Raw genomic sequence first — 26068 nt, forward strand, 5'->3', positions numbered from 1 at the left:
TCTGAAAGTACAAAACTAACAGAGTTCCACAAGTTATTGCAGACTCAAGTGCCCCCTCCGAATGTACAAGCCTAACAGAGTTCCAGAATCTTATGCAAAGCCCCAAAAACCTTCACCCGGCACATGTCAGCCTTCTGCAACCCCCAACAGTACCCAACCACAAAAAAAGGAATGCACTACTCACTCTTCTGATTTTATTTCCCATAGTCTTTTGATTACCAACTCATGTTAATGCACTTAGCATAGATCAGATTTTGTTATACAACATAATTGCACACACTGATGGGGCCTTGAAATTTCTGCAAATTATAGTTTTCATTTGCAACATTTTATCGGATCATTCACTCAATAAAATTGGATAGGAAAGTGTGAACAGTTATATGCAGGATATTTAGTGTTGAAGGTGTATTCCTGTGTAGTTATGTCTTCACAATCAGAATTTTGGAAAATGAATTCAGTTGTAAAAGATAACCATCCAGATTTATCTGCAGCATAAAGTATTATTTGATGATATGTTTAGGATAACTACAGCAATGCAGGATATTGAAACATCAGAAACATGCATGATGTGTATATAGAAATAGTGATGCATGGATGCACTCAGCCAATAGGCAAATATACAATAACATATGGAGGTCAACATATTGAAGATATAATTTACCCAGTCTGAGGAATATATGCTCTCTTCAAGGATATCTTGTCCTAAGGATTTCAGACCAAATTCTAATTCAACTGCTTGCTGGGTCTGACAGAACATTTGGCACTCTAAATACAGATCACTGGTATTTCATTCAGATGCATGGGTCATTGAATATTGAGACAATGTTTGATAAACCACGTGAACGACTGTGTGGAAGAAAAGAGCAGATAAATTATGATCATTGGTAGCAAGATACGCCAACAGTAGCCAGCTCAAAGGTTATATTATATAAAAAGTTTATGTATTAAAAGGCATGGACATTCGACCAAGTAAAGTCTGCAGTGCTCTGTGACATCTTACAACATGTTTTTGAAAGATTAACAATGGTTCAAGCATTAATATAACAGAGGTTCTGAAATGGTATGGCAATACTGGGCCAAGTATATATGCATAAAAGCAAAGTCCAAATAATGGCAGTATTTCCAGTAAAGAAACTAGGGAGAAGCCTGTGAAGAATGAATGAGCTTCATCCGAGTTCCCAAAATATTGTTTGTAACACCTATGATAAGTCACGAAAATATCAGACAGCAGCACCTTTGAAATTGCATTTATTATAAAAGGAATAACAATGTACAGTGATGCAATTTTAATCATAAAGAAGGACCTGCGATGAAGGTATAAGGATTGATATATTGGGAGAGTCTGAATTGCAGACATTCATGTGAAGATTCTATACCCCGCTTCTCATCCAACACAAGCAGCAGTGATGACGATGGCCTTCAATAAGTATGCCAATTCTACAGTCAGCATCAGAGTGCCAGACAATAACATTAGAAAGGATATATTGTTAAATTTGATGTTTATAAAAAATATCACTAGGAACCATGAACAAAATCTCTTCCGGAATCGCTTTTTTTTTGGGGGATATTTAAATCTTATGTTCAAAAATACATAGTGCATAGAGCAGTGATGATGGCAAAGAATAATGGAAGCACATATTAACAATGATGATTTGAATCACAAGGATACCATAACGTGTTTTTTGCACTCAGGAATCATCAGCACCAATTAATATTGCAGGTTAAAGTATCAGACAAAGAAAAGGAATCATTAACGGGCAGATACTTTGCGATTCTGAGTGCTGACATAGATTAATCAAACGAAACTTTAGCCCTCATGTTTTGCAGAACATTGATGCTTTAAAGTCTGTTGATCGATATTTAACATCACTATTTTTGCTGCAGGTATATGAAGGAGCAGGAGCACTAGGCGTAAGGCAAGTAATTGGATGCTTCAGGATCGAAATGTTTCAGTGATCACAAATTTGAATTATATGTTATAGCCTCATGAGGATATTCAACCCACAGGACAAAGACTTGGACACCTATAGTTTCCAATGCCTCCGGAGGTTTCATAAATAACTTAAAAGGACTATGCAAATAATACATAGGAACTACCTGATTAGTTAATCATTATGAAGAGGTGCAAAGTTTGGTAAAGCAACCAATACTTCTTGGTCCTCTATAAATATATGACATGTAAAATCAACAAGACACCATTTATTATTTTTTTTAAACTCTCTGCATTCGTGAAGCTTATACGATTTTGAAATTTCTTCCTTGAAGAGATTGAGTTTAAACCAAGCTGTTGGATATTGAATTATTGAGCATATATTTCGATATTGTGGGAAATAAAATTGTGGAGTGGAGCATCAGCGTCTGAGTGTCTTCAATACCATTTTTTCTATAATATAATCAATAAGATTTTAATTTGCTTTAGAGTTAAATTACTATATAGTTCGTCCTTCGTGATCAATTTTATTTTCTATTAATGATCTGTTATTTGGATAAGTGGATCAAATTGTTCGTTGCTATTTAAATCCGACAAATACAAATATTGCAAAATATTGTTAATGTTTTCTTTATTTGTATCTATTTTGTCCATATAAGGATTAAAACATCATAAACTGATTTAAATATGCATAAAAACGAAGTAATTTGACGCATCCTGATAATTGAATTGCTGATAGATTTAATATATATATTCATAAAGTTGTATGTGAAAACATATAGTTTTGACTCTATCGCCCTTTTAAATTTCAGCACTAATCAATAACTCGCTCATATTTCTCAATCTATATGCTGGCAATATTCTAATCTTTTTCTTTTAAGGGTTTGATATCTATTTGTTTGAGTAATTCACTTTAATCTTATTTCAGCATTCACAAGTCTATTAAAGTAATCGTATTTCGAAGATTAATACTCACCATTCGCAATCCAGAAGTTTCCTTAAAATCTTGCCATTTAGGGAATTGTCTTTGCATTGTATCTATCTGCTATAAACGTCTTGGATCCAAGTTTGTTGTCCAAGATCAAGTGTACAAGCCTTGGTTTTGCAGAGCCAAAAGCGTAGAGGATCTAAATCGAATTAATTGATCCTGTCAAGTTGGCCACGACCGATTAGATATCCCAGCATCAAGTAAGCAAGGCTCGTAGGATTCTAATCTACGGTTTTGGGAACCAACACACACCACACTTGGAATAGCAAACCTAGTAGGATTGTGCCTTGCAGCCATTGCACATGTCACAAAAATTGTAATTAAATATCAAACACTGTTAACTTTACAACTAACACTTCATGGCTGAAACATACCACCCTGAGGGACTACTAAAGCTGCCTCCAAATCAGATCTCACCAATTTTTGTTCCCCTCAAACATTGGCAGGTTATATATATCTCTACAAACAGGTCAATGACAGAAGGTTTGCAAGCAGTATGAGTGTTATAATGAAAAAAGCTAGCCAAAACTCCTGAAAGTTACAGGTCATTCAGCAGCCCAACAGGCATCTATTGCAGACACAAACACCCCCTAATTGATATGAGCACCCCTCTGGACTCAAGATCCCAACGATATTTTAGAATCACCTGCAGAATCCTGCAAACCTTCACCAGACACTTGCCAAACTTCTGCAACTCTCCAGAAGTACCATATCTCCCAAAAAAACAGGAACACACTCTCCACTTCTATATTTCCAGTGGTACTTTGATCAGCTCATATCATTGCTTAGCATAAATCAGATTTACAAGTTCCTTTGCTACTTTATTACATTGCTGATGAATAAGTTTGATCGAGTAAGTACATTATTTTCTCTGACAGTAATGTTGTATTGTACTGCATTAGGGCGAGAAAATAACTTCTTGGCAGGTGGTCAAAACACTTACCATTTCCCCAATTAAGTCATGCATCCATGTCATCTTGTTAAATCATATAGGCACATAGTAATGCTGTGTTGTGCTGCACACTTGACGTACTCTATTTCCCATTCAACAATCACTATCAATACAGATTATTTAATATTAGAATTCAAAATTAAAAAGATTGTGATAAATGACAACAATTACAGAAGAGGTGCTCATACAGATAACCCAAACTATTTTTATAATCGGCACAAATTCATTATATTGTGTAATAATATTGAATATATATCCTCGTTGTCACTTGGTTTATCTACATAGAGAGCCCTCGTGTATAAGTGTTGGCTGAAACATTAATTATCTATATCTCTTGTAACATTAGGAATGTAAAACCTTAAAGTCAATAAACTAGAGATTGTTTATCACCAGATTAAAATGCATTTTTTAAAAACCATTTCAAGTCCAAGTAAAAATACTTCAAAAATCTAAGAAAACAGATGAAAAAAGGCATTCTCAGCATTGCTAATTCATTCCTACAGTAGTCTATCAGAACATTAAGACATTCCTTTCAGATTATGGCTTAGCTTTTAATACAAACCACAGAGTTCTTCAATTCTTTCTTTTAGTTTCACAATAAATTGCATGTTTTTCTGTCTTTCCATTTAGTCAGCAGACTTGAATTTTTGCAACTACAAATGATTTTAAAAACCATCTTTAGTTGCAACAAAATTCAAATTCTGCAACAAAACTCCCAGGTGACATTTCCATCATCATTTTTACCTTAACTACTTAGCTTAACCTAAAAAATTAGGTATAAGAGAATCTAAATAAATTATCAGCAACTCTCCCAATTCAAGCATTTACGAGTTCTAAAAGCGCTAGAATCAATCACTCATTGAGTAGCAAGCTTGATATTGTTCTTCTGTGATTATATTCTCTGTGATTGGGAAATTCTATCTCCAGAATTCATGCCATGTGGATTTAAATTTTAAATAACTTAAGGAATCTAAAAAGAATCACTTATCCACACATATACAACCATGTTTTTAATCTAACTCATGCCAAATAACCAACTTATCTTGGTTGACACATCAATTCCAAAAGTTCATACCAGTGTTTATCAGAAATATTCAGGGCAGATGGCCACAGGAATGGGAAACAGAATCTCAAATCAAAGGCAAACGCATTCCAAAATGAGTTGAGGTGGGAATAAGATCATCCTAAAAAACAAAGATACAATTCAACTCAGCAAATAAGTTCTGGATTGAGCAGTTTCTTTAATTCAGTCATTCCCTAAAAAGGGCAGCTTAGAAAATGCAAATTTAAATCCACATAAGTTGTGTTGTTGCAGTGTATCGAATTAATTTTATACTGCAAGACTACCACTGATATACAAATGAATCAGCTAGGGAGCTCTCTAATGAATGGGTAATAAGGCACAACACTTGCTGACAGTTCTATGTATGGGTTACCATGCTAAGTGAGCTTGATTTGGGGGAACCCCCAAACTTCGCACAGTTTTTAAAAAGTAGCCTTAACACAACCTATGTTGAAACCAAGAATCATGTGACCTATGTTAATTAATGTGATCAAGGGTATTAAAAGCAAAGAATAGAAGCCTGGTTCAAAGCTCAGATACAACAGAACAACAACTGATGTTAAAAGAATGCATTTCCAGATAATCTCATCAACAATGAAGTGCTGGTCTCTATCCAAGGCAGGGACAGATCAATTGGTGGTATGAGTTAGGAGCAGAAAGTCCAGACAGATGTCCAGAGAAAATAAGGATAGTTGGAACAGCTACCCACACAGAACATCAGACAATCCTGATAGACTTGGAGTTTAGAGTTTTCACATAGAGAAGTTAGAATGCTTTGAAAAGTTACAGAAACCAGGGGCAAGCCAACAATTTTCTTTGCTTAGACATCATTGCAGAAACAAACATGTAAAAATTAAATTAGGAAGAGTACCTGGAGAATTATTCAATTAAGAGATTACTAAAAATAATATGTCAGCAGGCCCTGAATACTCGAGGCAGGTTAAACTCTTTTTAACTGTGGGATCTCAGGGATGGCTGAATGTCCCCAAGACTGTCGCAAGACATCAACATACATTCCAATCTTGTACTCAAATGAGGAGGGGAGATTTGTGAGATGTCCAACATCCGTGCATGCCCTGATTTTTCAATCTGAGAGGGGGCAGTTAGGAGATGTTTCATCCCCATCCTTAACTCCACAACATCCTGGATATCAGATCAAGCCTAAGAACATGCTAGTGAGAACACAGATCTTAATGTTTTTTAAAACAGAACATTTCTACATGTTTCCAAATTTTATCACTATGTGATTTTTCCCATTTCAGGTGACTTGGTCCTCAAATACAAAACCAATTGAACACAATAAAAAGAAAGCTTTCAACTAAAGCAGCACAAGTGGAATGTTCCCTGGCCTGTTTTCTTTCTCAGTGTTCCATTCAAGTTTCCAATTCTATCTTAGCAAATGAATTTATTGTATATCAATCAACCTCTTCCTCAGCCAATTGCACAAGAACTACACTGAAATCCTACAAATATAAGACTTACAAAGAAGCTTCCAATGATTTCAGAAAATCAACTTTCATAGATATAACATGCAATCTTTAATACTTTAATGCACTGTTTCTTTAGTTAATAGTTATTACTAATTATGGAAGTCACTTTAGATGTTCACAATACTTAATCTTGTAGCACCTTAGCCAGATATGCAAGACCTTTCTTAGTGAGAATCATCTTGGTACTTAATGTGACAAATGCAGATTGAACTGAACCTGCCAATGACCTTCATTCAAGCTTGCCCAACTAGGTTGTGGAAGCCACTATTTTTCACCTGCTTCAAAAGGAAAGAAAGTAAGGGCAAAAATCTTACCCCGTGTGGATGATTGTGCACAATATCAACAGCTTCCTGATTAGTCAAGTGCTCCCAGAGCCCATCAGATGCAAATATTATGAACTGGTCATGTTGTTGTAGTTTATGGACATAAATTGAAGGGTCGGCACTCAACACAGGCCCACGAAGAGGTTCAGGTAGACGAAACTTTTGATATAAAGGTTCTCGATTGAATTCAGGCTTTTTCAGATATACATCACCAATTGATCTAGAAACCTGATATATCAGAAAGAACATTACAGGGTTAGTTAGGATTGTGAATAGTCAAACATTTAGTTCTGATAATTAATATTAACAAATGGAGAATAGACATACATAGAAAACAATTCATTCACTAAGGAGACAGTATCAACCAAAAATATGGCAATGAAGAAGTTCCGAATAAAGTAGTCCCCAAAAACAACCAATTTGTATAAAGCGAAAAACATACTTCTCACTGCAGCACTTACTTATGTGCCATTAAACTGTTCTGAATTCTACAAACAGTGAAACCATCCAAATGGCACCCACATGGATTGAGAAACACATGGAATGGCAGCATTTAAAGCTAAGAAAATTTGTGAACACTTTTAGCAAAGTACCTCCATATGAAGTGAAGCTGATAGTATCTATTCCTTGGAAATTGATCATTTTAACTTCATTGACCAACAGTTGCCCTATACAGCTAAACTGAACAGTTTACATGCTATAGGAAAAATTGATTCAATTCACAAATTAAACGTTACAAAGTACACCAGGACAAGAAACTTACAACACAGCTTCCTTAATACTGGGAAATAATACTGCCACTTAATGAATCAGGCCGCAGCAAAGATAAAGGTGTCAGAATACAAAACTAAAGACAAATGAATGTGATTCAGATGATTCATCAACATGAACAGAAACCATCACGCTAATATACAAGCATATTAATATAAGAAATCACCATACAGTTTCAATTGTACAGAGCACATGATTTGAACTTCACCTCTCTCTGGTAGATATTTACTACAATTACTTTTACAAGGTCGTTTCAAGCTGAAATTTATGCACAGCTAAAAACAAATGCTGTACCTTTATGGGAAAATTTGAAGTAAAATCAGAAATAGAAAACCTCGTTTCCTTTGAAAGGTTGTCTTCAAAAAGACCACAAGCAGCATGCTGGACGATTAAACCATTAAAAGACACAAGTAAAGGTCACAGGTTGAATTCCCCACCTTCGACCGCTGGATAAGGACAGCTTCTGTTAACAGATGTTATAGGAACTGCAATAATAGGATCTTGCAAATGGGGTCCTTATAGGAACTGCAACAATAGGATCTTGCAAATGGGGTCCTTATAGGGACTGCAATAATAAGATCATGCAAATGGGGTCTCCTTGCTAGAGTGCATTCCTCCATATCAAACCAATATAAAATCTCCAAACAATGGTATAGAAAAATTTTAAAGAAAACAAATATTTTAAATTTTAGTTGCTCAATATTTAAAAAACTTGAAAAAACATGGCATGGCATTCAAGATTCATAATTGTGATCACTGATTACATGACTTAATGACAGCTGAAGGAATCGAAAACCAAAAAAAGTACTAATTCAGAACATTACAAAGTCTTTGAGATATCAAGCAGCAGTAGCAAAGAAATAAAAGAGAAATAGTAGAATGCCCAAAGTTAAATTTTAGAAATGTTCTATGTTAACATCAAATATGTATATCATCCTTTCATCACACAATGTCAATCAACAATTGGATCACTTGTTCTATGCTTTCTACGAGAGTGCAATGACATGCTACCCAATATGCAGTTTTCTAGTCATAGATATTAGAAACAATTCCAAAATGCACATTTTTTAGGTGTATGTGACTTGAGAAGGACATTTGTAGAAAAGGATTTTAAAACAATTTGGCCATAAAAGAGGTGAAAGGAGGCTGAACAAGTAAAGATATTCACCCACAACCAATCAACCCTTGTGTTAGTAATAAGGGCCACTTACATTGTAGTCATGCGGATCTGGGAATTTAAAGATGTGAACATGAGAATTTTACAATCATAGAACCTATTCCAAAATACACAAATTTTACGCATGCCAAACTTTAGGGGAAAGGCTTTTTTTAATTTATATTTTGTTATAGCCAGAAAAGAGGAAAGTGAAGGCTATGCAAGCAAATATATTCATCTGCAAGTTGCAACCATTCAACCATCATGTTAGTAGGAGACCCACTTCCATGAAAGCATCACCCCATTGGCATTAGGTGAATGTATATTGGAGTATATATGTCGTCACAAACCAGGCCATCTACCCAATGTGGGATTAATTTTTAGGTTGTCAGTAAAGAATTTTATAGTCGTCGAAAGTTGAAACAAATCCATGACACACTTTTTTAGGCCAATCCAGCTTAAGGTGGAAGGCATTATATCTGTAGAGTTGTGGGAATGGTTTTTATTTTTAGATGTTGATATGAAGATTTTATAGTTATCAAGCAATTCTAAGACACAATTTTAGGCATAGTCAACTGGATGATAAAAGAATATTCATGGAGACAACTCCAAGATGCACATTTCTTAGGGGCATCCAATTTGAAGGTTAAAATATTTTTGAGAAGCTTAAATGCACTTTGCCTAAGTCCATCTGGCTTGGTACTAGCCAAATATGAAATTATTTTCTTAAAAATTTGGCTTGCTATACCACTCTCTTCTCGAGGTAGTAAGGTACACATCACAAAGGCAACTCCCATTTAGTTTCCAGACAATGTCATCCTTTATTAGTTTATATAATTTTTAATGTAGGAATCCTCTTACTAGAATCATATTTAAGTGAGATTTAAACTTGTATACCTTATGTAATCTTGAAGAAAATTCACTGCTCATTTTTTATTCTTGTTGGTTTACCTTTCAGATTTCCACATAACTATGGCTAACAAGATTCACAAATTCATCAACTTAAGCATAATCCTCCAAGTCTCAAGACAATGAGGAAATTAGATCCAATTAAGAAACACAAGTATTTAAAAAATAGAAAATAACATTTTCATTTCTAGCTTAGCAGTTGGATTAAATAACAGAGCTCCGCTTGATATCTAACAAGCCAGATGATGTTTATGTTCCTTGCAAAATGCTAACAACACATGATCACATCAATTCATGACACATCAATCTTCCTCAAGACATGTCCCATGCTTATGCAACAAGTAATAGGAACTGAACATCTAAACCACATCAGAATTCCTGATTTTTGGAACATCAAGTACAACCCTTCTACTTGGTGAATGTATCCTAGAATGTTCCCACAAGGGGAAACCCTAAGGAGATGTGTTGGGTACACTTCGGCATACTCATCATCTTTGAGACATTCTAGGGACATCCCGACATTCCCTGCAACATAATGATCATAAGAAGAGAATAAAAAATTAAAAGATTCAATTTTATTTTATTTTAATTCCTAAAGTCTCTTGTCAGGGCCTTAAAACATAAAAAACCTATTTTATTCAATCTATTAATACTTCTTGTTTATTTGCATTTTCAGATTTTGGTTTTGCAAGCAAAAAGAAAGATCAAAAATGGAAATTAAAGAGGTAAAGAAAAACAACAGAGAAAGGAAAAAGGAGACGAAAGACAAAACTTGGGCAAATATGTAAAATGTCCTTGATTTTTTAATATTCCTTATTGTCTTTGTTTTGCTTTCAAATGTCAAATACTTGCCCATAGCTACCAATGTTTTCATGGTTTGTTTTAAAACATTCAATGCTACTATTTGAAGTTTACATATATGCTTAAACTGTAAACACTTCTTAGTTTTTTCAGCCACCAGTTACAAATTTGAACTTCATTAAGCAATGTACCTAACTTTTTAAATTGTTCAAAGATGCAAAGCTGTTGCTTTATATTATTTGTAACATGCAAATACTGTTGTTTTTTAAAGCTAACATATATTAAAGAGTTTAAGAAGTTTGTTATTTGTTATTTCATTTATTTCACTTTTTTCTATTGTAAATAATTTTAGAATCAAGATGAGTTCATTCAATGGCAATCATGACCATGGTTTAGGCAATTAAATGTGAGAAATAAGCTAAGGGCAGCCAAACTCAAGCCATGGCACAAGTAATTCAATCGAGAGTGCAAAGCAAACAGATTACCCTTCCATGTTGTCGGTAACATATGCCAAAGGCCCATGCCCATTCAAAAAGATCTTTCTTGCACCCGTTTGCAACATGGCTTGACACAAACAAGGCAAATAATCTAAGTGTGAACCAAGGAAGGAGATTTTACCCAGAGGACTAGAAAGTAAGCATTACAACAGTTTAACAAATATTATTTAAATACACAAAATAGTGCCATGATGATCAAATTATTATACTTTCAAGAGGACATCAATCCACCAATAGTTTTTTTTAAACCATGAGGTAGTTGAGCCCAGTGGAATCAATCAGAAAACTAAGGGTCGTCAATTCATCACCAAAGCCATTTATAAAGGTACTCGATGTGCACACAAAGGATGATGCACATGAGGTCATTGTCAATTTCGACTATAACAACGGGATTCTTTTCCATAATTTTCAATCTCCTTATTAGAAAGAGTTTATTGCCAAGGTAAGTAAAGTTGCTAGAGTATATATGGAACCTAGCAAGGCTAGATCGAGCACCATTGTCTTGGAGAAAATTTGTTTCAAGGTTAACTTGTTAATGGAGAACAAGAAGAAGGCCGTATGGATAACATATGGAAGCAATGTAATCATGAATGAATGTACGAATTAATGGACAAACATTATACGCAACCCACTCATCAAAATTATAGTTTCATGCCTTGATTGGTTTTACAATTTGAGGACAAGTGATTGTTCAAGAAAACGTGTGAATATTGAGCTTTTGTGTCAAACCTTGAAAGAAGCAATTGAGGGCATGGGTTCTTGAAAGGCAATACATGTGTTTACAATTACAAAATGTATTTGTAAGGCAGCAAGTAGACTGATTCAATCCACGTGCAAGCACATCTATAGACCCCTTGTTGGGTGCATTCTATGAAAAATACACTCAAAGACATAGGAAATATATAATAGGTCAAAAATATGGTGGTAGATGCTAGGGAGATACAAATGTCCATTAGCAACCGCCACGCCTCATTGTCATTGTTTCCAAACGTTTCAAGAAGGAAATCCTTGACCCAACTAAGACCTCTTTGCTTCCTATTTTATTATATCTCTAAGGATGCTTAAGTTGAAAGAGCCATTGTGAGTTGTGATTATGACACAAGAATGAGAAAGTTGGAAGCTATCAAAGGCAACGCATTGACGAGGAGTTTAGGAGACTATCATTAGTTATACTTTTTGGGAGAGTGAAATACATTGAATCATTTAAACGTCCTATTTTCGCAATCATCAAATTAGGGAATCTAATAATCCTTGCATTGGGAATATTTATGAGTGCATTAATAGCATGCTTGCACAATTGAAAATCACAATTCATGAAGGAGAACCCACCCTCAAATTCCTCACAAAGCATATTCATTCTATCATCCAAAAAACTAGAAGAAGTGTGTGATTTGAATCCTCTATAATATGTGGCTAGATTAGATAGACTTCTTTCCATTATTGTCCAAGAGATGAGGAGTATCCACATGAAGGCATTTAACAACATGTATAGTCCAAAGGAAACTTTATTAATCAAAATTGAGTGAATCAAGTTTACAATCTACATCTCTACAAGATTTTGACAAGGATTGTCACATGTACCAAAGTTGTCATTCATATTTTCTCATAGGTTTACAGTTCCTCAAATAATAAGAGACATGAATGCACATTTAGCTTTATCCACTCTCTAAAGGATAGTAGATTTAACTTTTGCAAGAGCATAAAAGTAAGTTGCTGTACAAAATGCCTTGTGTCTCCTTAATCGGAAGCCAAATAAGCATAAGCAAGAACCTAGCAACATGGTGTGATGTAATGCCTGAAAAAGCCACAAGTCGCTAAGAAGTATTACATGAAATTGAGGTTGGATGGGCTCAACTAGGGAGATAACTCCTTCCAGAGCTCTGCAGATGAGGAGTTCCCAAGCTACATAGTCGATAATATGAGTATGCTTTTTAGCATTGTTGCTCAAACAAAATCCAGCTATAGGTAGTTTCTCTTCGCATTGTCATTTTGATGTTCACCACTTGTAGACTCTAGTTGGTACTTTCAAGCTTTGGTTTATTTGTAATGGATTCTAGTTTTCAAATATTGTGATATTCAACTAAGTAATATTTAATTTAATAATTGGTGTTATTATTAATTATCAGTTGTGTAGAAAAATCTTGCATTCACAAAACTCGTCCACTCCTATTCTCTACAGGGACACTCCCTTGGATTGTTAGACCTGCTTCCATCCCCAGTACGATACGAGGATGTAGGGATGGATTTTGGTCGCCCCCAATGGTGTTTTAAAATGGGCAAATCAAGTACCATCCTCAAAATGCAACTTTGAGAGCAGCTGAGTACGAGGGTACGGCTAGAAGTCCACTACTCATCACTGGGACTTTTAGCTATCCCCTACTGCCCAAGCCATTTTTGGATTGCCAGTGTTAAAAAAAAGGCAATTTGTAAATTTGTAGACCAGTTGGCCCACAAGAGCATCCAAACCAACTTTAACAATACCAAAACCTAAACTAAGCATAATCACCCAAAAGGAGAAAAAGAAATTCATTTTCACATTCGCAGAGGAGAAGAGAATCAAGAGTCCAAGAGCAAGTGGTCATGGAATGAACAATAATTGAAAGGGGAAGTTAAGGCATCAAATCTACTTGATTTAGATAGTTAGACCTATCATCTACTAATTAAGGACAACTAGATATTATTGCAGACTTCTATGTTTATTATTTAGTAGTTTAGTTAGAGTATTTATATTTTAATATTTTAGGTCATTTCATGGTTGTAATTTGGAGCCTTTGGGCATTTTCCTATATGTAAGCCATATATTGATAATGAAAGCATTTGAGCTTTGTTATTTTGCTTGTCAATTCACATGTGAAGTCTCAATTCAAGTCTAATGCTATATATTAAGCTTCTAAAATCTCTATGATAAATGCATTGTCAATGTTATGATATTCGAATTTGAATATTTTTCCCCTATATATAAAAAAATCCCTTTTTTAATAGTCAACCCCTACCGTCACCTAAAAATTTGCCCTAAACCATACCTGTACCAGAAACATGTCCTCATCCCTTAAATTGTCCCCATTCCCAAAACTCCAAAGAACATAGGTTTCCTCAATTTCATCTCCCAAAACCTTCAAGTTTCCCACAATAAATGCAAAGTTAATGAATTAACACAATGGTTTTGAATGTCTCTTTGTAGGATCACCTTATATATTGCCCTATATTCACAATCCAAATGAAACAAAGAGAAAAATATAATTAGAGATATAAATCCTTACAAATAATGTAAGATATGCTTGTATGGAGAAAAAACCTTAGATAGGATTGGATACAATGTAGATATGACTTGTGAAATATATCCAATTCTAAGGTTAGGAAATACACATATATAGATCTACACAAGAAACCTAAATAATTACATGGGAACTCAACCATAAAAAAGGTTGTGTTGGGAGATATGATGAGGTGTCCCAAGTATCCTCTACCCTAGGCCCAACAGCAAGCCTTTATCCTCTATGGCATCACGTGGTCCTTAATCTATGGTCCTTGACCATTATCATGAGTCGATGTATCTAGTGAGGGTTTTCCATCATTCCCCTCCATCATGTCAATCTCTCAATCTTACAATTGATTCGCTTCAACAATTGATAAGTGTGGAGATAGTAGGAAAGATGCAAAAGAGTCCCCTTAACACCCAACCCTATGTCAAAGGTGAGGACCTCATCCTCCTTGGCCTCGTCGGGTCCGTAACCATCATCATGACTAGACCTCATGGTCCTTAACCATCTTTACAAGGTGTCATACCTTCCTTGAATCCTTTATTGTTCTCCCTCCTTGCACTCCCTCCATACCCTTAAAAAGACCAATTGTTACGAAATTCCATATAGAAAGTATGTCTACATTAAATTCAAGTATTCATAAATTATATATAATTAGATATAAACATCATGTATTCTCATCTATATATAGTTACAATTGCATATGTGAATATATCCTTTCATACAACAACAATTAGATGTTATAAGTAAATCCTTTGGTCGTATGCACTATTGTATCTGCTAAGTATTGGTATTTTTGTTGTCTTCATTGATGCTATTTACTATGCTAATACATTTCTCCTACAACGGACCGATATGAATGAATGATTGAACAAATAAATTGATGTGATTTGATGATTTGAGGTATTGGTGAATTCTTTTTAAGTAATTGTCAATTAGATGATTGAAAAGTGATGATATAATGAATGCTAGTTTAAAACGTTGGTAGATGATGATTGAACGAATGATGACAAGCATTATGCTTGATTGCTAAATTATATGGTTTCTCAATCTCGTGATGAAGTGATGATTGATGTGGATTTGATTATTGTTTGCTTGATCTTGTTGATTGATTGTTTATTTCATTTCTTCAGGGATGAACAATTGATGCATGAAGGATGTGTTTGGATGGATCCATTATTGATGATTTATAAGTCCCCCTTCAATGCTTGGAATGAATTTCTCCTTTATCCTTTATTGGTGAAACAGTGAACACCTTTCATAGAATTGAGCCACCACATTTCATTGTTGTCTTTCAGAATAATGTATATATCAATCCCCTAATTGCTCTCCCTAGGATGTCCTCCTCAAATGAATCCTTCTCCTCCTTATATCTTCCAATGTGGGAGAGAATCATGCCTCTTCATAGTGGCTGCCCTTTGCAATGGTCACAACCTTTCACCATTAGCACCCTTTGGACGAGTCACAACCCTTCATCATTTCTACCCTCTAAACGTCACAAACCTTCTTAAATGAGCCACAACCCTTCATAACTATCACCCTCTAAGACAATTATGACCCTCCATTATTTCTGCCATTTTGAAAGAGACAACCTTCCATAATTACCAGCCTTTGGAAGAGTCGCAACCCCATCTTCTTTCCATTGCTTTCTGGTTCCATTAATGCTTTCATTAATTCCACTTGCTCCCTTCTTTATTCCTTCCTCCATGTCCCCTTTCAAATGAACTCTCCTCCCTTTTATACTAAGTTACTGATTTGGGAAGGGGGACGAGTGAGGATATGTGAACCTAATACATGGGTGTGTGGAATTTTTTTTAGGGGTTTGGGTGTGTATGTGTACGCATGTGTGTGTGTGTACATACATACAAAAAAAATGAGAAATATGAAGAATTGTAAAACTTAATCATTTCATAATATGATATTTGATCATTGTTCAATGCGAAATGCCAAATGCCAAAGATAAAGATTATATGTCAACTGATAGTTGGAAAATATTCAAACTGTCCATATCAATGATATACATTCAAATAATCCATATCAATGATATACGTCTAGGTTCACAATTCCAATGACAATACATACAATTACTGAATTACAAAATGTGGTTCATGAAATAGTGTCTTTTGAGGCCTCATATTGGCCCTTCAGGGTGTAGTTGGAAGAAAAAAGAATTAAAATGATCAACTTTTGGGCCCATTTTTATGAAGTAGGCTCGTAGGTGCACCCAGGTTCACACTGGGTGGGCACATGTGTGCACTCAGCACTGTGGATCCACAGTTGTACGCACTCACAATGCTGGTACCCACAGACACCTGAACCAGGTGCGCACCCACACCAAGTACAAGGCCTGTAAATTCGAAACCTGCAACATAGCATTTATTTCTTATGTTGAGAGTCACAACTCTTCATTTCATTGTACATCTCTTGACCTTTCATTAAACTTCATTAATTTATAACTATATTATATTATTATTTATTTACAATATATCTTATTATTATTAAACCATATTTCAGAAAGGGAACATTACATTCTGATCTTAAAAAAAAAAAATCACAGTATAAAAGACCAGAAACTAAGAATACATGTTAATTCCATAACTTTCTGAAAAAAAATTGAAAGAAAAAGGACAGAAACTATAGTAAAGGACTTTTAAAGACAAATACATGGTTATTATAGTCTGAGAGCCAAAATTCAAGAAACTCCATATCAAAATGAAATAGAAAAATTGCAAGGCATACTAGATCTGGTCATTATCACTCATCATTTCCCTGATACCAAAATCAAGATGCATCCTCGCATAATAGTAAGCTCACAAACCATTCAAAATTGACTGAATGTGAAAGTCTGGAATTATATTAAGTCAAAATAATGCAGTGACCTTGAATGCACAGCTTCTATTGACAAGAACACATAGAGCACAACAAAGGCAATCAAATTAGATTAGAGGGTCCAAAAAGCACCCTGTTTCAACAGGCATTATTGGATGACAGGGTCGGGATCGAGACAAACCAATGTCCACGACTGTTCTGCTTTTAATGTAAAAAAATGTTGGATTGTCTAAGTGCACTCAAAAGAAAGGACTCAACTCTTTGCTTAAATATCTACATATCCTCAAAGTCTACAGATTCCCTACAAAAGAACATTAAATCAGGAATCAACTATCATGTCAACACTCATATGCTTCTTTTTCCTTATCAACAAAGGCAGAGAAGAGAATCAGGAATAACCATACATACAAAATATGTTAAGATGGAAGATTGGGAAACATATAAATACCATGATTGAAATTTGAAGCTAAGAACCTACAGAAATCTTCTCTGCAACATATCATTATTAACTTCAAGTTTCAGCACGCCCCTGACCTTACATGAATATGCGAACTTTAGATGACATGAATATGCAAACTTTAGATGACATGAATATTTGGATTAACAAATGCAGTATAAGGTAGAAAGATCATTCAACTATTGTGCATACACTAGATTCTACATATACGGTCATAGAAAGGGTAAGTGTTACAACAAAATTGATTTTATGCAGCTTTATAGAAGACATTGACATGATGGAACAGGAAACATATTAAGAGCTCTAAAAGTAAAATATCAACCTTTATTTTCATAACCCAACCCAACAACCACATCAAGATGCCATCAACTGAATAGAAATTGCAGGCAAGGATATAAGATTTTGATAGTACCTGAATAATCCCCTTCACCCGCCAAACTCCATGTTTTAGAACAACAATGTGTGAGTCATCTGGGTGTAATGCCTGCAGTTCTTGCCTGATATCCTCAATACGTGCATTATGCTCTGTTGACAACTGCAATGCAATAATTTCTCCTGTAGCCTTGACCAATTTTCCCATAACAGCACGAGAATCCCCTAGATTGGCAACATACAAAACCCCACCACAAATCACACCAACTAAACAGCATGACCCAACTGCCGCAATCTGTGGCTTTGCAGGCCAGGCTCTAGTAACAATTGACAGAAAACCCTCTTCTGTTGCCAAAAAAGCTTTCCGAATTACATCAGCAGACATCCCCTGTTGCTCTGATGCAAATCCTGTCCAAAGAAGACCTCCAGTTACTAGGTATGATGAAATAAATACAATAGACAGGTTGTAACAACTGCAGTCCACTATATTCAATGTATTCCAACTTTATAATTCGGCAAGTAATTTCCATACAGTCAAATAAGTACAGCAAACAAAGAAGAAGCACATGAAAAGAAATGACAAAAGAATAGAACACAAGTGGACTCAAAACAATTATTATTCTATATCATGAGCACTGGAGATATCGTCTCATAAATGAGATAAAATTTATTTGCACCCAGTGAGCTACCTATTTAGTGCCCACTAAGTGTCTAACCAACAATTCAACCCATGCACTGGACAGCAGAAAAGTAACATGCAAACAAACGCAGAAGCAAAAAAAAAAAAGTTAAAAACCCTATATTATAGTAAAATGCAAAATCAAAAAAGCCATTTATTTTTCTTGATATTCACTTAAAGAAACAAAAAGTACATTACAATCTACTAAGAAGAGATCAGATCTCTATGAAGTAGACTGCTAGGCAAAATTTTCTACAGTATACAACAAGAAAAAATTACAATGCAGTAAAGGCAGAGTAACAAGAAACTACAGCTAAAAGGAAACAACTTGATTTTACAAATTTGGAAGCAAACCGCAATAAATGCACCACAAACTAGTGTAAAGCTAACTAATAGTCACAAATATGCATTAGAAGCTGACGAGGAACAATAACGAGAAACCCAAAAATGCACATGACATCTGATCAGTTGAGTTATGAACTTATGACCCCTTTTTACCAGCAGCCATTACGGACTAAATGATTAGAGTCCACTTATGCTGTGATACCTCATAGCAAGGTTTTCCAACTAAATTTCAATGAGTGTGTATGATATATCAACCGAGTCTTGACAAAATTAGTTAAATTGCTGAAATGTGATTAGATGAATACTGGAAACAAATAAGTCCAGTTAAAGTAAAAAAAAAATTAGCATCGTTCCCGATCATAATCAATGGTGATCAACAGAAAGATAAGAATTTTTCTTAATCAATTATACCAAGGTAATAACATAATCCAAAGCTAGACAGCCCCATTAACATTAACAGAACATCAAATCAAAAGATTAAGCAAAGGATCCATTCCCCTTCTACCAAACCTAACAGGATAAAGAACCACACAGAACTTATAGAAGTAATGACCTAATGGTTCCATCTCTATGTAATCAGCAAGAGGATTTGTTCTCCACATTTCCCAGCCCACTCCACCAACATTAGCACGAACTGAACAAAAAATGACGTAATCATACTAGATCTAATAACAAAACTCATACTTTTATAAATGTATCAACCAAAGTGAAAATTGAAAGAGAAGCATACACACTTCAAAAATATAGAATAACATATCGTAACATACTTCGCAGGTGCTGAAACAAATGTTCATTGATATAACGGGCAGTTTCAGGGCCTCCGTGGCCGTCGTATATCCCAACAAATGTGCCGTGGGGACCTGACTCCGTTGAGCTGAATGGACCAGATTCCAACTGACTCTGATCCTCTAGCAACTGATTTGCTTGAACAACAGCCATTGAAAATTCCCCGGCTTCATGCTGACCAATGTCTTTATACCACAGAAGTCCATCTTGACGCCCAATATTGTCTCCAGGTGTACGAACATGGTGCTGGGCAGCAGGCCGCCAGCAGGCAGTAATCAGCTTCATTAATCCAGATAACATCCCTCATCTCATCCAAGTAAGCCACAAAATTGCTTGCATCCCACAAGAGAGACCCCACTCCCCCACCCTCAAAATTAAAATTTCCCACAGACAGTATTAGCCCTCTTCAAGATACAAGAAGGTTAATACCCTAAAGCCAAATTGGAATGGAAGAGATTGATCTACAGGAGGCTTTATACCTCAACGAGAGCTGATGAGCTTTTGGGTATAGACAAAAGGAACCTTGCAGACAGCTTGGCGTCTTCCACGACAAAAGAAAAAATGGACATTAATCTCATTTAAACATGGGTTTTGCCTTCCGAGAACCCCAAAACCTCTTAGTCATCCAGGCTTGTAACAAATTATGCACTCTACGTACTTATATAATTGAGACCCTGACTTTGGTACAGCTCTATCTGTACCTGTAGTCCATCGACAAACAACATAATTAAGAAAAGGAGGAGAGTCCGTAACTCCAAACCTGAGATGGGCGGATAAAATTTGATCTATTTTGTTCCAGATCTTTTGAAAATAAGAGGGATCTTATGAATCTCTTCACTCCATCGACAAATCAATCAGTACATGATCTGAAACCTCTTACCACTGCAAAAGCAGAGCATATGCTGGTTTTGTACAGTAATAGCTGTCAGTTTTCTAGAGCTCGAATGGTCTGAAGTTTGACCCAGTGGGCTAACAGGAAAATGCCCCAAATCTAATCTCCTCTACCAATCCGACCACATCTAAACACAATCCAGCCGACCCACCCGACTAACTAGTGCACAAATTTGACTGCTTCTCTCTCGTTTGGGGAGTGAATGTGTAACGTAGATGGAATGAATACGGAGATTGCACAATAATAGTATTAGGTGGAAAAGGAAAAGGGTGTAACCCGGGAAGCTGCCTTCTAGGATCCCTCTTATTATGGGCTCCAACACCAAGATAAACACAAATAATAATTATACGTCTCAAACACACACCTTCCCTGTTGCTCTACATACCACCGCCAGGCGTCTACCTCTCGCTAGCTCTTCCCCGTGTTTGTTTTCAGTTGGGTAGACTGATTTCTTGCCTTAAAGTTGCCCCGACTAGTGGGGGCATTTGGAATCAAAGCTCCAATCGCTTCCCCTCTTCCCTTGCTTTTCATCATCCAGATCGTATCCCTCTTATCCCACACATCATCCAAAAACTTGCCATTCTTGTCCATTGTCCCCATCCATTTTGCTTTGATCTTTCCAACGGTAAAAATGATTTATTGTGTGTTGGCTTTAGCTCCAATTAGATGGTCTAACTCTATGTGATCCATTTTCAATTTTAAATCAAAATTTTCAAAACTATTATTCTTATAAATGCAGGTTGGAAGATATATATGTAAGCAGTTCATAAGATATTTTTTTAAGTAGAACAAAACAGGGTTTCATTATAAATGCATGTTGGAAGATATATATGTAAACAGTTTATAAGATATTTTTTAAGTAGAACAAAACAGGATTTCATTATAATTGCATGTTGGAAGATATATATGTAAGTAGTTTATAAGATATTTTTTAAGTAGAACAAAACACAGTTTCAGAAGTTTACAAATTCTTGGTCAAAATTTATAATAGAAAAGTTGACATAAAAGAGAAACTAAAAATGTGTTAATAGTGTAATTTTTGGTCCCTTCCCCCACTCAGAATTATTTTTTCTTCGTTCATTCAAACATGTTGTCTATCTTTTCTATAAAAAAAAATAATTAATTATTTTTTCTCCATTCATTCAAACATGATAAGATAAGATAAGATAAAATTTTAACGTCCACGAGGCCAAAAATAGCCTATGGGACAGCAAGACAACTCAAGCAGACTTAAGTAGCGCTGTTCGCCTCTTGTGTAGACTAATGATGAGCCCCCCCAATTGCTCAATGTACTCTTCGTTGAACAGGTTATGCCAAGAACTGTCACATATAGTATCCGCAAACTTATCTCTGCTATCCTTGTAGGCCTCACATTCTAGAATAAAGTGCTGTTCAGTTTCCACTTTCCCAGAATTGCAAAATCTGCAAATTCTCTCTTCCCAAGCCTCCTTTGGCCTCTTCCAACGCCCGGTCTCACAACGAAGTTGGTGAGAGTTGGTTCTCAGCTGAGCAATAAGAATTTTAGCTCTCCAAGAAATGTTAGCTCCTATGTACACTTTTTCGAGTTGATCACAAGTGGGGTTGAACTCATTTATATAATATAGTTTCTTCCTCCCAATCTCGCTTCCCCAATTTCTCTTGTAGAATTTCTCCATAACAAAGACCTTTATTTCTTTATTACTTGTGGGGCACATATTGAAATGAATATTCCATTTACTCATCCACTTGATGTTTTGTTGCATCCATGTCCTTTTTCGCTTACATAGTGTGTCACTAAAGACAACTTTCGGCCATCTATCCTCTTCCATTTTTTCGATTCTTTTTAGATAGCTTAAAAGGCGAACCATAGCAAGTGCCTCAATAGGCGCAGCCCCCATTTCACTTAGCATGATGTCATATGGAACAGTGCTTTTAATTTTAAACTTGCTTGTAATCAAGCGCTTTTGGATTCCTTCGATTTGTTTCCATTGTGCTATAGTAGTGCTGCTGGCCCATAATTCACACCCATAAAGAACAACTGGCAGCACAAGAAGACCAACCAAGGTTTGAATAGTTTTCCAATCCCACAACTCCGCTTCACGGCACCTATTCTGAAGAGCGTAGAAAGCCTTCCATCCACCTAATGTCCTTTTATACCTGCAGCTAGACCAGCTTATTTTTTTGTTGAAATCGATGCCAAGGTATTTATATTCCGCAACTTCTTCGAGAACACTTCCATTGTAATAAAATTCATGTTGATGCTGTTTTTTATTATTAGAGAAAATCATAACCTTGGTTTTGCTGATATTGACTTGCATCCCCACCATTCTACAAAAGTGCTCAAGTGAAGATAGATGGTCTTGCAAACCACAAGCAGATTTGGCAATTAAAATGAGGTCGTCCGCATATAGGAGTAGCTTTATAACAAATTCCCCTAGCTGAATGCCTTCACGCTCTTGCGTGTTTAACCACTCTTCCAGTTTGTCAATATATAAACCAAACAAAGTAGGGGATAAAGGGCAGCCCTGTTTGACCCCGATATCGCTCCTAAAACATTCTGAAATGCCATCTGAAGTTCTGATTTTGACTTTCACCTCTTCGTACATTCTATGAGCAGCAGCTCTGAGATGCCTAGGAATCCCCAATTCTTCCATCCTCAACCAAAGCTTGTCTCTCGGAACGGTATCAAAAGCCTTTTTGAAGTCAACAAAGCAACAAAAAACCTCTTCTTTTTTCTCCCACTCTTTTTCAATAATGTGTCTCAGAGTGACACAGTGATCCACTGTCGAGTGCTTTGGCCTAAAACCAGCTTGCCCTTTAGCACGTTTATGATTTTCTTCTGCCCATTTGCTGATCCTAGTTTCTATCATACTGCCAAAAAGTTTAGCAAAGAGGGGATTGATCATTATAGTCCTGTAGTTGGAGGGATTGTTAACATCACCACTCTTAAAAAGTGGTATTGCAAGGCTGATTGTCCAATCTTTCGGAAACCCTTCTTGGCAGATTTTGTTGAAGATTTCAGTGATGTGCGGTGCAAGAGTTTTCATACCCCACTTCAAATATTCAGCTTGAAGCGCAACAAGGTCTTTTGCTTTGCCTCCACCCAACTTCTTAATCCCTGTCTCTATCTCTTGCACAGTAAAAATATTTGTGGTATCATTGACCAAAGGTGGCTGTCCCACTCCACCCTCTTGTTCATAAAGTTTCTTAGCATAATCAAACCATTGGGTGGCAGTAATATTATTTTCAGTTTGCTTCCTCCTTGGTTGGAGTTCTTTCCAAAAACGTTTGGGGTTATTTCTGCCCAAGAAAATTAGCTCCTCTCTCCTTGTGGACATAAAATCAATTTTTTTCTTCTTTAGGATCTGTTTGTAGATCTTAATGTCAAGGTTAGTTTTATTTGACTCCCTTAGATTTCTCCTAGCCCTCTTGCATTCCTTATCAAACCATGCATTGGCTGGAAAACAATTAGTTTCAGATTTTCTATTTTTTGCTCTCTTGCATTTTGAAAGAGCCTTGTGAATCAGATTTGATAAATCATGACTATTAACACCATGCTTATACATAGGGTGTCCCATACAAAGTTCCTCAAGAGCAGCCCTGAAAGTGTTACTATTTTCTGAAGTTAACAAAATTCTGCCCTGAGAAGGTGGGTGTTGAGGGCCTTGGATTTTTGCCCCAATCCGTCTATCCTTTGCCCAATACAAATTTACATACAGTGGTCTATGATCTGATTTGAGATCCCAAATGTGCTCTCCAATTTCAACTTCTTCAATATTGTTATACAAATGTTGCGAACAAATTACATAGTCTACCACACTTGCCCCGTTGTATGTGTTGCAAGTGAAATTGCCCGACTTAGCCCATCTAGCCAAACCATTACAGATTATTAGATCAAATGTGCCACACAAAGTGATCAATTCTTCCCCAAAATGATTGCAGCCTTTAGCATCTTCGGATATTCTATCCCATGGATGATTTCTCTCTTCTGTGAGCCAAATAGGGTTATCATTTACTTCGGAGCTGAAAATACTTGCTTGCCAATTTGCTGTCCTAGCATTGAAATCTCCAACGAGAAGGACATCCCCACGTTGTGAAAAAACAGCAACATCTTTCTTTAACGTAGCATAAGGGTCATTGTGATCTAAACCACACTTTTTATAAATTTTAGATACTTGTGGAGCAAAGTAACAAGCTGCAATCCTGAGAAGAGTGTTATTTTCCACGATTTTGAGCCATATAAATTGTTTATTAGAATCAGTCTTTTCCAGCTGAATGACACGACCTTCTTTTTCTTTTACTAGAACCATTATACCTCCATAACCTTTACCATTTCCCGCTGCCTCATTCCACACTGCCATCTTCCAGTAGCCTTCAAACAATGGGGTCTTACATCCCTCATGCTCATGTGTCTCTATGAGACAAATAATGTATTTGCCTTCCGCAATAGGCCCTAACCCAGGCCCACGTCTCCACGGATAACCTCTGCAATTCCAACAAACTAAACTTAAGGACGCCTGGGTTAAGCTTGATTGCTATTTATTTTGATGCGAAAGACTCAAAGTTGAGTTATTATCGCTAGGTGTGATTATGGATCTTGTTGTATCGCTGCCTGTTAAGGTGTTTGTTGTTGCACCTTTGTTGCCTTCTTGCTGCCCTTCATTGTAGCGGTGGCCAAAATGAGCAATAACTGCTTTTCCCTTGAACATCCAAGCTCTTTTGCCTTCATTTCTAGCTGTTCTGATTTTTTCCATTTCCATCCTTCTTTCTACTTGCTGTCTCATTGTTAAATCCTCCTCTAAAACGAAGCGAGAACCCCACAAAAGCTGTTTTTTGTTAAGTAGATTTTGTTTGTCGCTAATGCTGAGCATGACTACCTTGATTGGCCTATTTCTCTCAGCGTGTGGTTTGCCAACCCTCCAAGCTTGGCAGATTTGTCCTTGCCACAACAGCACATCTTGTAGGAAATCCCTCGTTAGGTCAAGGGTATGTTCGCCTTCCCCATAGTCTTTTATCCCCTTGATAATTATATTGGATGCCCTAAGCTGCCTTTCCTTGACCTCTTTGTCTTGCGTGTTCACACGAATCTTTGCCTCTTCTCTTGCCATATCAGGGTGTTTGCTGTTTTTGTCCCAAGTTTTGGTGACTTCTGCAAAACTCCTTCTCTTCTCTTCACCATCTGCCTTTCCTGGCAAACTAGTGTGAAGAATCGTTTTCTCCTTATTATGAGATGACTCGGTATTTGCTGTGACCTTGTTTGTTTCCAATGTCACATTCAGGTTTTTCCATTCATCCTTCATATTCTGCCATTCAAACTTCTCGGCTAAAAGTGTTTCTTGCAACGTTGAGATTTGAGCTTTTAAAGTGTTGTTATCATCTGCAAGAGTTTTATTTGTTGCAATTAGCACTTGTATATTGCGGTAACTTTCTTGCTCCTTAGCCTCTAGGAGCTCCAACCTCCTCTTGGCCCTCAAAAGTTCTTGCACATAAAGATCTGGGCACCAAGCGAGAGGTGTGGAGGTAGGGCTGTAACTGACAGACTCATCGAAGTTATTACTACCATACAGATGACTGTCACCACTTAAGTGT

General features: G+C 36.2%; 1 pseudogene across 1 annotated transcript in view; it reads right to left on the reverse strand.

Moving 5' to 3' along the window:
• Positions 1-20629, reverse strand: part of LOC149530348 (putative protein phosphatase 2C 60) — a 29262-nt pseudogene extending 8633 nt beyond the window's left edge. The window contains exons 1-3 of the transcript XR_016358462.1: positions 19590-20629; positions 17839-18206; positions 6738-6974 (exon numbers count right to left, since the gene is read on the reverse strand). The product of XR_016358462.1 is annotated as a putative protein phosphatase 2C 60 (transcript). The remainder of the gene's footprint in view (positions 1-6737; positions 6975-17838; positions 18207-19589) is intronic.
• Positions 20630-26068: the final 5439 nt, after the last annotated feature.

Source organism: Cupressus sempervirens, chromosome 11, assembly GCF_028749045.1.
Source record: "Cupressus sempervirens isolate cs-2001-9-10 chromosome 11, ASM2874904v1, whole genome shotgun sequence".
NCBI classification, from domain to species: Eukaryota; Viridiplantae; Streptophyta; class Pinopsida; order Cupressales; family Cupressaceae; genus Cupressus; species Cupressus sempervirens.